This window comes from Mastigoproctus giganteus, chromosome 4 (genome assembly GCF_048544385.1).
Source record: "Mastigoproctus giganteus isolate SK-2022 chromosome 4, ASM4854438v1, whole genome shotgun sequence".
Classification (NCBI taxonomy): domain Eukaryota; kingdom Metazoa; phylum Arthropoda; class Arachnida; order Uropygi; family Thelyphonidae; genus Mastigoproctus; species Mastigoproctus giganteus.
This window is the reverse complement of record NC_143578.1, coordinates 177242738-177255188: the sequence shown is the minus strand read 5'-3', so window position 1 is coordinate 177255188 and position 12451 is coordinate 177242738. Positions and strand designations below refer to the sequence as shown.

The window sequence follows — 12451 nt, the reverse complement described above, 5'->3', positions numbered from 1 at the left end:
GTGTATGTGAGTTGTTCATGAGGATTGTTAAAGGCGATGATGTGTTTGTTCAGAGTATCTGTGCCATGTACACAGTATATCCAATTTTATTTATTTGTGTTCGTCTATCTGTCCTATCCGAAGGTGTTCTTGATTCAAAATTTAATCATTATATCGCCAGCTGTGTATATATTCACTGCTACAATAAAGATTATTATTAGAATATTCATTCAAACAACGTGAAGATGCTTCTCGATTTTCTAAATAAAGAGTAAATCATAAATTCCTTGTGACTTAACACAGCAACCAATTTCTATATCCGTATAACTAACTGACTTCGCGCCCTGTGCAAATACTGAAATGGTGGTCTCAGACAGTTTTTAAATTCTGTACAGTGGGACCAACTAATGATGTTACCAACAGCAAATTCTAAATAGGAAGCATTCAAGGAATGAATCACAGAAGCTCATACCAACTAAGGAATACTCTTCAAGATATAGGCCTAATTGGATGTTAGATGAAATGATGAGACTGGTGGCAGAGAAGAAAGATGCATGGGATGCATATAAATTATCAGGCGACATAGAAGCCTATGGTAGATATAAGCTAGTCTGTAATCAAGACACAAAGGTTGGACAAGGAAAGGTAGATTACATGAAATCTTTGGCAAAGGATGCAAAGCAAAACAGCAAAGACTTCTTTATTTATGTAAACACGAAAAGGAATGGGATGAATCAAATTGGTTCACTTGATATAGATGATTCGACTGTTGATGATCCTGCTCAGGTAGCTGACAAACTGAATGAGTATTTTGCATCTACATTCATACATGAGGAATTCTGTAGGGAAGTGGAGTCCAGAAGTTTATCAATCTCTAACAGGGAGAAAAAAGATTTTGTAATAACAGAGCAAAGTGGAAGAGAATTGAAGTGAAACATACGGGGGGTTTCCGAAAAGTAAGGTAACACATTTTTTCTCTCGATGATGTTTAATAATACGAAGTTGAAATTACACACCAAGAAATAAGTGAACATGCACTACTTCTCCACAAAGTCTCCAGTTTTATTGATGCACTTGTCCCAACGATGGATCAGTTTATCAATACCAGTACTGAAGAAGTCCTTGCCCTCACGCAGTAACCAACATCGAACCGCCTGATGAACTTAACCCCTGGCTTTTTGGCCGTGAAGGGCATTAAAGATTATCTCTCTCTCTCTCTCTCTCTCTCTCTCTCTCTCTCTCTCTCTCTCTCTCTCTCTCTCTCTCTCTCTAACTTCCTCATCCGAAATGCTTTCCTGAAAGGTGTGGCACTAAGTTTGGGCTGTAGTGGGGATGTGACAGAGTTTCCCAACTACTCACGAGTGGCGTGGGCAGTGTGTGGAATTGCGTTGTTGTGCAACAAAATCACGCCGCTTGTCAGGAGTCTTCGTCGTTTGCGTCGAATGTTGGCTTTCATTTTTTCCAAAGTTGCACAGTAAAGCTGTGCATTGACTGTTCCTCGCTTCGGCAAGACATCCACCAACAGAACGCCTTGGCGATCCCAGAACACTGTGGCCATGACTTTTCGGACACTGGGAACAGTTTTGAATTTTTTGCGCACGGAGATTGCGGATGTTTCCAGGTCATGGAGTCTTGTCCCTCCGGAGTAAAGTGATGAACCCACGTTTCGTCTGATGTGACTATGGGAGCAAGAAAATCCTCTCCTTCGTCGCTGTATCAACCGGTTCTCCAGACACATCCCCATGCGTTTTGCTTTGTCCTCCTCTGACAATTGTCGGGCAACCAGCGGCAGCACACCTTTCGAAAGCCAAGGACATCGTGAACAGTCGACTTACTCACGTTCACTATTTGTGCAATTTCACTCGCCTGTTTTCAAAAACGATGCGCAAAATGTCTTGCTCGATGAAGGCCTGCCCGCCCGATGTCCATCTTCAATGTCAACAAGGCCTGCTTTAAATTCATTGCACAAAAAACACTCCTGCTTCTTTGTCATAACCTTTTCGCTATACACAGCAACCAATTCATGGTGAATGTCACTTGGTGAAGGCCCTTTTGCTTTCAAAAAGCGAATAACTTCACGAACACCTGTTTTGGACCACACACACGGTAACCGCCATTTTGCAAATGGAATGTGCTGTGAGGCGACAGTACCGCAACACAGCAGTCTTTTTGAACGTTATTAACAGGTCTATCTGTCCACCGCGTTTCACCTCATTCCATTTCACCATTATTAAGAGAAAAAAAAATGTGTTACCTCACTTTTCGGAAACCCCTCGTAAGAAAGGCACCTGGGGTGGATGGGATATATCCAGTTATGTTAAGGGAGGCAGGAAAAGACTAAGCAAACCGACAGCTATAATTATGAGAGCATCCTTGGATTGAGGGGAGGTCCCTGTGCACTGGAAATGTGAAAATGAATCCACAATTCAGAAAGGGTAATAAAAGAGTTACAGACCAATATAGTTAGAGGCCCCGACAAAAATCAAATGGATGAACTAAATGAAACGATATATTCTATTTACATTTTCCCTGTTGGGGGGAAAATAATGGATTCACTGTAAAAGAAGCAATGTAGGATCATCTAGACGAGACTGCAGGTATAGTTCAGACTCAGCATGGGTTTGTTAAGGGCAAATCTTGCCTGACCAATTTAATTGGATACTACGAAGTGGTCGCAAAGGAACTGGATACAAAAAATAATTTTAATATCATATACTTGGATTTCAGAAAAGCTTTTGATACTGCTGCACATGGACGACTACTGTACAAATTAGAGCAGTATAGCATTAAAGGCAAGTTGCTGCTATGAATAAAGGGATGATTGAACGGGAGAAGACAGAGAATTTTAATTAATGGACACTGCTCTTCGTGGACTAATGTTATTAGTGGAACCCCCCGGGGTTCGGTTTTGCGACCTTTGTTTTTTTTCTATACAGTATTTATCGATGATATTGATGTGGGTATATCAGGCTTTAACTGTCTAAGTTTAGAGATGATACAAAGGTTTGCACGGTTGCTAATGACAATAATGACGGTACGCTGCTGCAAAGGATCTAGAAAAGTATTAGCAGATGGGCTGATTTTAGGTAGCAACTGAAATTTAACATTGAAAAATGCAAAGTACAGTTCTGCATATGGGTAGGATAAAAACAAAAAAAAAACCCTTTCCCAAATGGAAAGGGTTATTTTTTGTCTGATGCTGTATAAGCTCAGAGTAGTGAAGAATGAAAAATACCTCGGGGTAGTTGTGCCGTCAGATATGAAGTTTTCAGAGCAGTGCAGGCAGTCAGGCTGCTAGAGCAGCTCATGAAGACTTGTCAATGATATACAGGAACTTTGCTAGCAGGGATAAGGAAGTGATTATCCCTTTGTATAAGGAATAGTCACCTTGAGTACTGCGTACAGGTCTGAAGGCCTCATTTTAGGAAGGATGTAGAGTTGCAGAACGAGTACAGATAAGGGCAACAAGACTAGTGAGGGGAACGAAGGGTTTCCTCTTACCAAGACGGGCTTAAGTTCTGCAAATTGCAGTCTGAAGACTATGCACCTGCGAGGTGATCTGATCGAGGCTTTGAATGGTTTGAGCAAGGTCAATGCTGATGGGATTCTTCCTCCTGCTCAGATTACGCATTGAGGTGGCATAAATTCAAATGAAGGAAAGACAGTTGCAGAATAGATGTGTGGAAATTTGCCTTTAGTTAGCGAGTGGTTGATTGATGGAACAAACTTTCATCTGTCTTTTTTGTTTTTGAATATTGATAACTTAAATAGATTCGAGGAAGAACTGAATAAACTTTTGGAACAAATGTTTAGGTGGAATGGAAAGGGGTATTTTTTTGGCTGATGCTGTAAAACTTGCTTTCTTGCACGGTTATATTAATGATAACATAGGTTTACATCATTTTGCTGATTGAAACTACAGGTACAGGTTTATTTATTCTCTACCAGTGGAATTATCAAAAATCGATAATTTTTTTCCACGTCAGAATGTTCAAAAAGGGGCATAAACACATTTGCCGTGTACAACCAATTCACGCGTGAAATGAAGCAGTCGAATCAAATAAGTCCCACTAACGATTCCGCAAACAGTACGCATATTGGCCGATAGGTGTCAGCAGTAGTTTGATCATCCAGTAGTGCGTGTACATTGTGCTGTGAACTTCCAATGAGTTGTTCGTGCGCGACAGTGATTTCTTTTATGTGGTTAATCATGGGAAGGATGGGAGAGACGTGTTGGGTATGTTTCTTCTTCGTATTTCGAAAAAAAAAAACCCAAAAAAAAAAAAAAATATACAGGGTGTCTCAAAAATATTGGTACAAACGTTTAGAGGAGGTAGGTAACATATGAAGGAATGTGAATCGCATAGGAACCCATAACCGGAAACGTCACCGTAAGTCGGTACACGGCACTGTTCAGTTCACGAGAGGGAAAATTTCTGGATCCCTCAACCAACTACTCCGCTCCACTCAGAAGTTTCTTTCTCTTTTTAAATTTACATTTTAAAGATCGGTTCCTCCCTTCCCTGAAATTCAAGAAAACTATCACGTGTTATTTTATTTTATCTTTTTAATTTGATGTATTATTATTGTTGCATTTTATTTTAACTAAATTTAATCTGTTGTATGTGATTTATTTCTCCTATTATTTATTTATTACATTTCTGGCGAGATGATACCCCTGCCGCTTGTTAACCCCTGGCTGGCTTAGTGCCGTGAAGGGTTTGTAAAGGTAGGTACACCTGCAGGTGTACCTAGGAACCTTACAATAAAGATCATATTTATATACGAAAATTCATATGTCATCATTCCATATATCATTCCACATAGAAACCTGGACGTGCCGACGGTATATACGAAAATTTATATATCATGGGCATGATATTAATACGTATATGAATGTCATATATGTGCAAAGTGTTGATGGGGTTTCCCCCATCTCCGCCAGGGGTTTCCCCGTTGCGTACTCTGTTTGTGTAGCACAGAAACACAGAACTTTGTGAAGGCCAGAGATTTAAAAAGTGTGGACGGATGGTAGTGTCATTTTTTACGCATGCGCATGCGCATACAGACCTGCGCATACGAAAATGGACATGCGCACGCGCATACGAAAATAGACCTGCGCGTGCGCATACGAAAACGGACCTGCGCGTGCGCATACGTAAATGGACATGCGCACGCACCCATTTACGCGCATTCGTAAATGGGCATGCTCGAGTCCTAGGTGCAGAATTTTGCTGTTGTTCACCCACCACGATGGTAAAAAAATTGCCTTCCGGGATAATATTTTCCATGAGCTTGCTTGGATGAATGAACACATTAATGAGGTTGATTGAGGTTGGAATAAACATTATTGCAGACTGCAGTTGAGAAATACAGTACTTCCATTAGGATGGCGTTTGTTTTTGTGGCTTTTTGTCACAATGTTATCCGTTTTTTGAGATGATGGTTACGTGGTTGCTCTCTCCGAAATTCGGTTTTTTCCTGCCACAGAACCCAAGTAATTTATAGGTAGGACATACAAATGCTTCATGGGCTTAGTAAACGCCTAGAAATATTGTATTGTGTGTTTAGAGATAGTTTGTCACAGATAGGATTAACCATCGGGACAACCCCCTTATTATTATTATTATTATTATTATTATTATTATTATTATTAGCCGTATGGTGCAAGGAAGCCTGATATGCACCACCCCAAAAAAAAATTTTTGAGTTACCCTGAGAGAGAGAGAGATGTAGAAGGAAATCACCAAGAAAGAGAAGAATGATGATATCCAGCTCAAGACTCTGGGTGTGCCAAGCCCATACCTACCAGATGTGAGTCCCTGGGGTATGATCAAACTAAGTGAAGTGACAGAGACTACATTTATTTGACTGTTTTACAAATAAACATTCGGCGAGTTCTTAGGCTTTGATCAGAACATTTGTTTTGACTTGTGAAAATTTAGATCGAGTCGTTTGGTCGGCTAGGTTGAAGCTAAGCAGCACTCTCTCTAATCATAAGTATACATCCATAAAACTACTCTAGAAACATGAAATTACTCCAGTCATTTCACGGCCATTAGTAAAAATCACCAAGAAGAGCTGAAGAAGCTGAAAAATCACCAAGAAGAAGAAAGCTGACCTGCACATCAAATGTAGAGAACTGGCAAAACCAGTTTGATTAAATCTCGAAACTTAAATATGTGTTTCAAGGTTATTCAGATATCTAGGCTAATGATTATTCTGTGTCACCTTTTATAATTTACTATTTAGTCTATCTGTAGGGAAAACGATTAAGCAACGTTTTAAGCATCAACAAAATAAGTAGCTCAAATATCATGATCCTCTTTTTTCATTTACTGCATATTTTTTAGTGGACTAATTTCTGCTATAAAATACAGCATTTTTACCTATGAATGCAATTCATTTGTGCCACCCATATAATTAAAATATTGGTAATATTTCAATTCCTAAACATTAAAAAGTTATTCAGGGTTATTTAGATATCGATCGAGTCGTTTAAAATAAAATACCCTTTCAAATATCCTCTAAAAAAAAAGAAAAAAAAAGTGGGAACTTAAGTTCATCATCATCATGAACTTGGTCCGGCTTAGGTCTTTTAAGACCTGTTCCGTTGTAGCTCTTGGAGGTGGTCTTGATCTCGCCATCGTTGTCTTGGTCGACCCACATCTCTCTCTCTTGCCTGTAGGTTTGTAGTTAAAGGCTAATTTTGGGATCCGGTTAGGGTTCATTCTTTCTATGGGGCTGATCCATTTTTACTGATACCGTTTTATGTCATTTACAATGTTATCTACTTTTAATTTCTCGCGGATATCTATATTTCTTTGGTGGTCTAATCTTGTAAAGCCTAATAATGGTCTTAAAAATCTCATTTGTGCCGCTTCTAGTTTGTGTGCATCTTTCTTATTTATGACCCAAGTCTCACAGCGGTAGAAGAGGGCTGGTTTTGAAGTGATGTTGTGCAGTCGTAATTTTGTTTCATTTGTTTTCCGAAGTGGCATTTAATCATTCCATTCATTTTATTATATTTTTGTGGTTTAATGTTGATGTCTTTCCCTTCATTTGATATTAAATTTCCCAAATAGGTGAAGTCAGATATTTGTTCTATTATTTTATCATCAATAAAAATTTTCACTCTTTGTATGTTTTTCCACATAATCCCATTGATTTTGTTTTCGAGGTGGAGATTTTCATCTCCTATTTTTCACCTATTTTATTAAGTTCATTTGCTGCTATCCGTAGTTCATCTTCGGATTTTGCGATTATAACTTGATCATCAGCATATAATATAGTTTGGATTTTATTCCTGTTGTTCAACTGTATTCGTTGTTAATTGTTTGTTTCCATTCTTTTAGAATTTTATTGATGTAGATATTAAATAAATTTGGTGATAGTCCACATCCTTGTTTCACTCCTTTATTGGTGTTAATTGGGTCTGATAGTTGGCCATTAGAATATTTTATACAGACTTTTGAGTTTTTATGTAGGCTTTGGATCGCTTTCAGGAGTTGGGTTGGGATATAGGTGTAGGTTTGTAGGAACAGTTTATAGGTCTTTTTTTTTCTCATTGATTGTTTGTTTCAATTCTTCATTCCAAGTTCTTAGCCAGTTTTTATAGGTTTCTTTTATTTCTTCAGCAGCTCCCAGAATTGATTTTTTCATGTTTGACCAGATTTCCTCAACATTATCACTTTCATCCGATTTCAGTTTATCTTTCAATCGACTTTCATACAAAAATTTAGTGCTTTCTTCCAACAAATGTATTTTTAATTTCTTAGTAGTTTTTGTTGGTATTTTCTTCTTTTTATTAAGATAATTTCTTTTTATTTTGAAAGTGCTTTCTACTAGGTAGTGATCACTATCAATTTCACTGCCTCTGAATACTCTAGTCTCTAATTTTGTCATTTAAATTTTCATTAATGGTAATATAATCTATTATAGACTGTGTTTCTTGCTTCCCATGTGAATTAGGCGCCTCCGTAGCCAGGTGGGAAGGAGCAGCAGTGCATAGCACACGCTTCTTGATTAGACCGGGGTTCGAGCCCGTCACCACCAAATACGGAGGATGCGGAAAGGTCCTTCAGGGAATGACCACCGCATATCCCGGAGCAATATGGCCTTAGTTGCTAATGCTCCTAAAAACCAAATAACAACAACAACAACAACCCATGTGAATTTATGGATTTTTTTAGAAACGGTTGGCTTGGACTAAGTTTCATAACATTAGACAAGTGTAGAGTGGAAAAGCGTACTGCGGACGGACGGCTGAATCGAAATTTGAAATTTTCGGATCCAAGCGTAGAGTTTGTGAGTCGAAAACCAGAAACGAAAATGGTGCCACATTGGTTAGTGCTTACAATGACGCATTTTGGTGGTTCTATCATGATCCAGTGTTGCTTCTGTTTTTTTTTTTTTTTTTTTTTGAAGTGGGTAACATCATCAGACTTGAAGGAAATTTAAGAAAAGAAGGCCATAAAAGCATTTTTGAATATAATGCAATCTTTTGGACTTTCTTTGACTGTGCGGAAGAAATTTTATACACTGGAGTCCCAGTGTGATGTTTAAAGGGGGCAGAAGAATTTTGCTTCGATCAACCAGAAGATTGTGCTGGACTTTTTTCCCCGGGGCGCAGATTTTCCCTTAAAGCCAGACTTTTCTCTTGTAGTGTGAGGACCTAGTCCGACTGTTCCACTCACACAGGAAACAGCAGTACTTCGTGTATCCCAACTGCATGCCCAGCAGTATTGCAATCACCTTCAGGTCTCCACAGATCTGCCATTGGTGGTCTTTGTACCTCATTACTTCCAGAATTAATTTCATATTCTCATATGTCTCCTTCATGTGGACAAAAAAAAATTATGATATGAGGGTCTCCCGTAAATGATTACACCTACACATATATTTATTTTGTTTGTAAATTGCGTGTGTTCTCTGGTCGATTTGCCTGTTTGCTGGACAAAAAACCCCCAGTTTCTGGGGGAAAAAACCTTGCTATCTACGCCTGAGACCGACTAACTCAGCCACGGAGTGAAAAAAGCCCATTAAAGTTCCTCGCGTCATCGACGGTTTTCGAACCCGGGCCTTTTCCACCCGGTGTGGGGAGGACGGAACGATACCACTTTGCTACCCGCGCAGAATCCTTCATGTGAGCAGTGTGTTAGTTGTCTGATGGCACCGGGGGTTCCCCCCATCTCCGCGTTGTATTCTTTGTAAGTAACGCAGAACTCTGTGGAGGCCAAAGATTTAAAAAGTGTATGAAAAGTGGGAGTGGCTTGCTGTGTAGTGTTATGTTCTGTTGTTTCTCTGACCATTTAGCCGTTGGGCCCCTATTGGGTTTAACCGTTGCCCACATTTTGCTACGAGGAGGCAGGTCAGGCACCCAACAGGTTATTTAAGTACACTGGCAGGCTCCACCACCTAATTTCCAAGGACTTCAGTGGCAAGACCTCTACATAAAAAGGGGGGAATGAACACTAGAATTTGGTAAGGCCGAAAGAGGTTTACGAGAAAGCAGTTGAATTTTTTGACGCTGATTTGAATTTAGCGGCATTGTTAGGGGTGTACTCGGTCGGTTTAGTTAGTGGGGGGGAAACTTGGGGGGGACAGGTAGAAGGATGGGGACAATAGAGTAGGCATCCCCAAAGAGGTCAGTGGGGACAAGCCCCACCAGGGAAGTATGGGGGAGGCAGGGAGGTTGTGTGTGTGTGTGTGTCGGGGTGGTCCCTAGGCATTTGCCCATCTCCACCTAATTCACATTTATTTAACAGATAAACTGTAAAATGGGCCTGATAAAATAGAAAAAGGAAATAGAGTTTTCGAAACAAGAAAATTTTGAATAAATAACTAAAAACTAATAATAAGAATATAGGAAAGAATAAATAATGTGTTGAAGAAGTTTTTGTGAGCGTAGTATGTTGTTAGTGTCAGGTCACTTTGCCATCGGGGAGCAGCCGACACCAGGGCACCTGCTACCTGATGTCCGTCCCCGGCACGAGGAGCCGGGCCTGCATCTACTATTACAAACTCTAGTGCTTTTGACCTTCCTACCGGATTTCTAAAGCAGAAATCCGGTAGGAAGGTCAAACTGTCCATCCCGCTCTGGGGGTGGGATATGTTAACTAGCAGTGGGGAACCCACCAGGCGAGGGCGGGGGGAGAGACACACATTTACTTTATTCATAAGCTGAATTTTCGCTCTACTTGAATTCTATTTTTATACTTTTTTTTATAATTTTCCCACTCACTCATTCATCTTTCTCCACCACCAGGGGGAATGAAATGGTGTGTAATGTAATTTAAATAATAATGCCTAATAATTAAGCTAAATAAGAAAGGATATAAAATATTAAAATTAGGGTTGGTGTGAATTTAACGGTAGTATTTATGGTTTGTGTTCTTTTTCTCACAAACTTACACTCTCATTCATTCTTCTGGCTTTCATTTCATTTGTTCCACTCTTTCTTTCTGCACTGCACTCTCTGGGCACCTCAGCTTACTGTTATTCTTCAGTTGTGGTGCAGACCTAGCCGCAAGTTTTTTGCAGACCAGGGGAGAATGCAGTGAGGGTGTTTGTGTTGTTAGTAAATGTTTGTTGGTATATACAAAGTAGTGTAAGTTATTATTAACTTTGTATTCTTTCAGCCAATTACATTTGCTCTTCCACTCATTTCCATTCACCATAACACTCTTTCCCTCGTGCTGGGTCCGTCTTTCTTTAACCAAAACTGACATTTATTTCCTTTTACCATAGTTTCTAATTCACTCAATGACCAGCCTATTCATTCTGTCTTTCATTCTACATTGCATCCCCTTGCTACCAGCTTACTGATATTTTTCAGCTAATCTGCTTCCCTGGCTGCCTGTACACCCCCCCCCCCCCACATGGTTACTTATTTGGAGTGGGCCCCAGGTTCCTATTCATGGCAGGGTAGTCCTGGGGCATACCCAGATCAATCTGGTTTTGTCATGTCAGAGCACATAATACTGCTGTCCTGACAGTTATTAGGTCATCGTCTGAGTGTGGTAGGAGATGTGGCGATTTTAACTATTGATTAATTATTATTTAATTGCTGGGGGGCTGAATTGCCGTTCTTTGGACAGCTCTGCGCATTTCGAATACTTTCTGCGTGACGGTTGTAAAGGCTTTATAATTTTCCTCTTCTATAATGAATAGATGTTCTTTTCCCCTTGGACGAGGCCAATATACATTCACATAGAATATGTGCCCAGTTTTCACTCTCGCCACAAGTGCAATTTGGGTCATCAGTCAGCCCTAAGGAGGTTAGTTTTGCCTTTAGGGAGCCGTGACCTGTCAATATGAACGTTATTGGTCAGTAACTAGACCTCTGGTTTCCTGTTCCCATTTTGTTTGCCATAGCTCATGGAGCTTTGTGGCTATGCTTTTTCTTTCAGCCTTGATGGTGTTGGCTGTGTCAAGAGCTGTCCCCAGAAAATCTGTGGGTATGCCTTTTTAAGTCTATAATACAAGCTACTTTTGGCTACTTCCAGGTAAAGTGGGAGAGCTCTGGCCAGCAACTGTGGTGCAGGTGTGCTCACTGTGCGACATGCTCTGGTAATATTGCGAAATATTGTCCTTTGTATCGATTCTAATTTATCCCTGTTTCTTACTATGGCCGAGAGGGTGAACCACGCACCGACTCCATAGGTGATAACAGGTAGGAACATCGCACGGTATATTTGTATATGATTGCCGGGGTCTTTCTTTTGAGCCCCCAGTCTGCTCGACTGATCCTGGTAATCATACCTTCATAATTTCTCATTTTCTTCGCCAAATGGGGATAAAAAGTTAATTTATAATCAAAGACCACTCCAAGGTATTTTAGTTCTGTAACTATTTTTATAGTAGTTGTGTTAATTTTAATTTTTGGCCGCCTTCTTATGTCCAAATTGCCTTTTAGAAGTATTTGTTTGGTGTTTTCAGGCGATATTTTGAGCATGTGCATTGTGCCCACTCCTGCAGCTGCAAGAGGGCAGCATTTGATCTTTGCTCTACAACCACTCGCGTGTTACCTTTCACAAGGAAAATCATGTCATTTGCAAAGGCCAGACTTTTCACAGGGCCCAGATCCAAGGCCAAAAATTCGTCCAGAACAATGTTCCAGAAGAAAGGGCCAAGGATTGAACCCTGCGGGCAGCCTTTATTCACAGGGTGTGTCAATTCCTGGAACTTGTGCGCACTGAGACACTTCTGTCTGTAAGGTAGTAGTTTGTTTATTACCTTATATAGGTTTTGTGGGGCATTTGCCTGGCGGAGTCTCCTAAGGACACTAGGTCACCAGAGTGAGTCAAATGCCCCAGCAAAGTCAATTGCCAGCATATATTTCTCCTCTGAGTTTTTAACTGTTGTCAGTAGGTGCTGCACTGCATCCTCCGTAGAGTTGCCCTGCTTAAAACCATATTGGTTGTTGGAATGTAAATCTGCTTCTGTGTAGTATTGGGCTAATCTGCTATAT

The 12451-nt window shown here is 40.1% G+C and overlaps 1 protein-coding gene across 2 annotated transcripts in view; it reads left to right on the top strand.

The window, feature by feature from the left end:
* The window catches only part of LOC150087219 (uncharacterized), an 89066-nt gene that overhangs the window by 1308 nt on the left and 75307 nt on the right, over positions 1-12451 (top strand). The window lies entirely within an intron of this gene.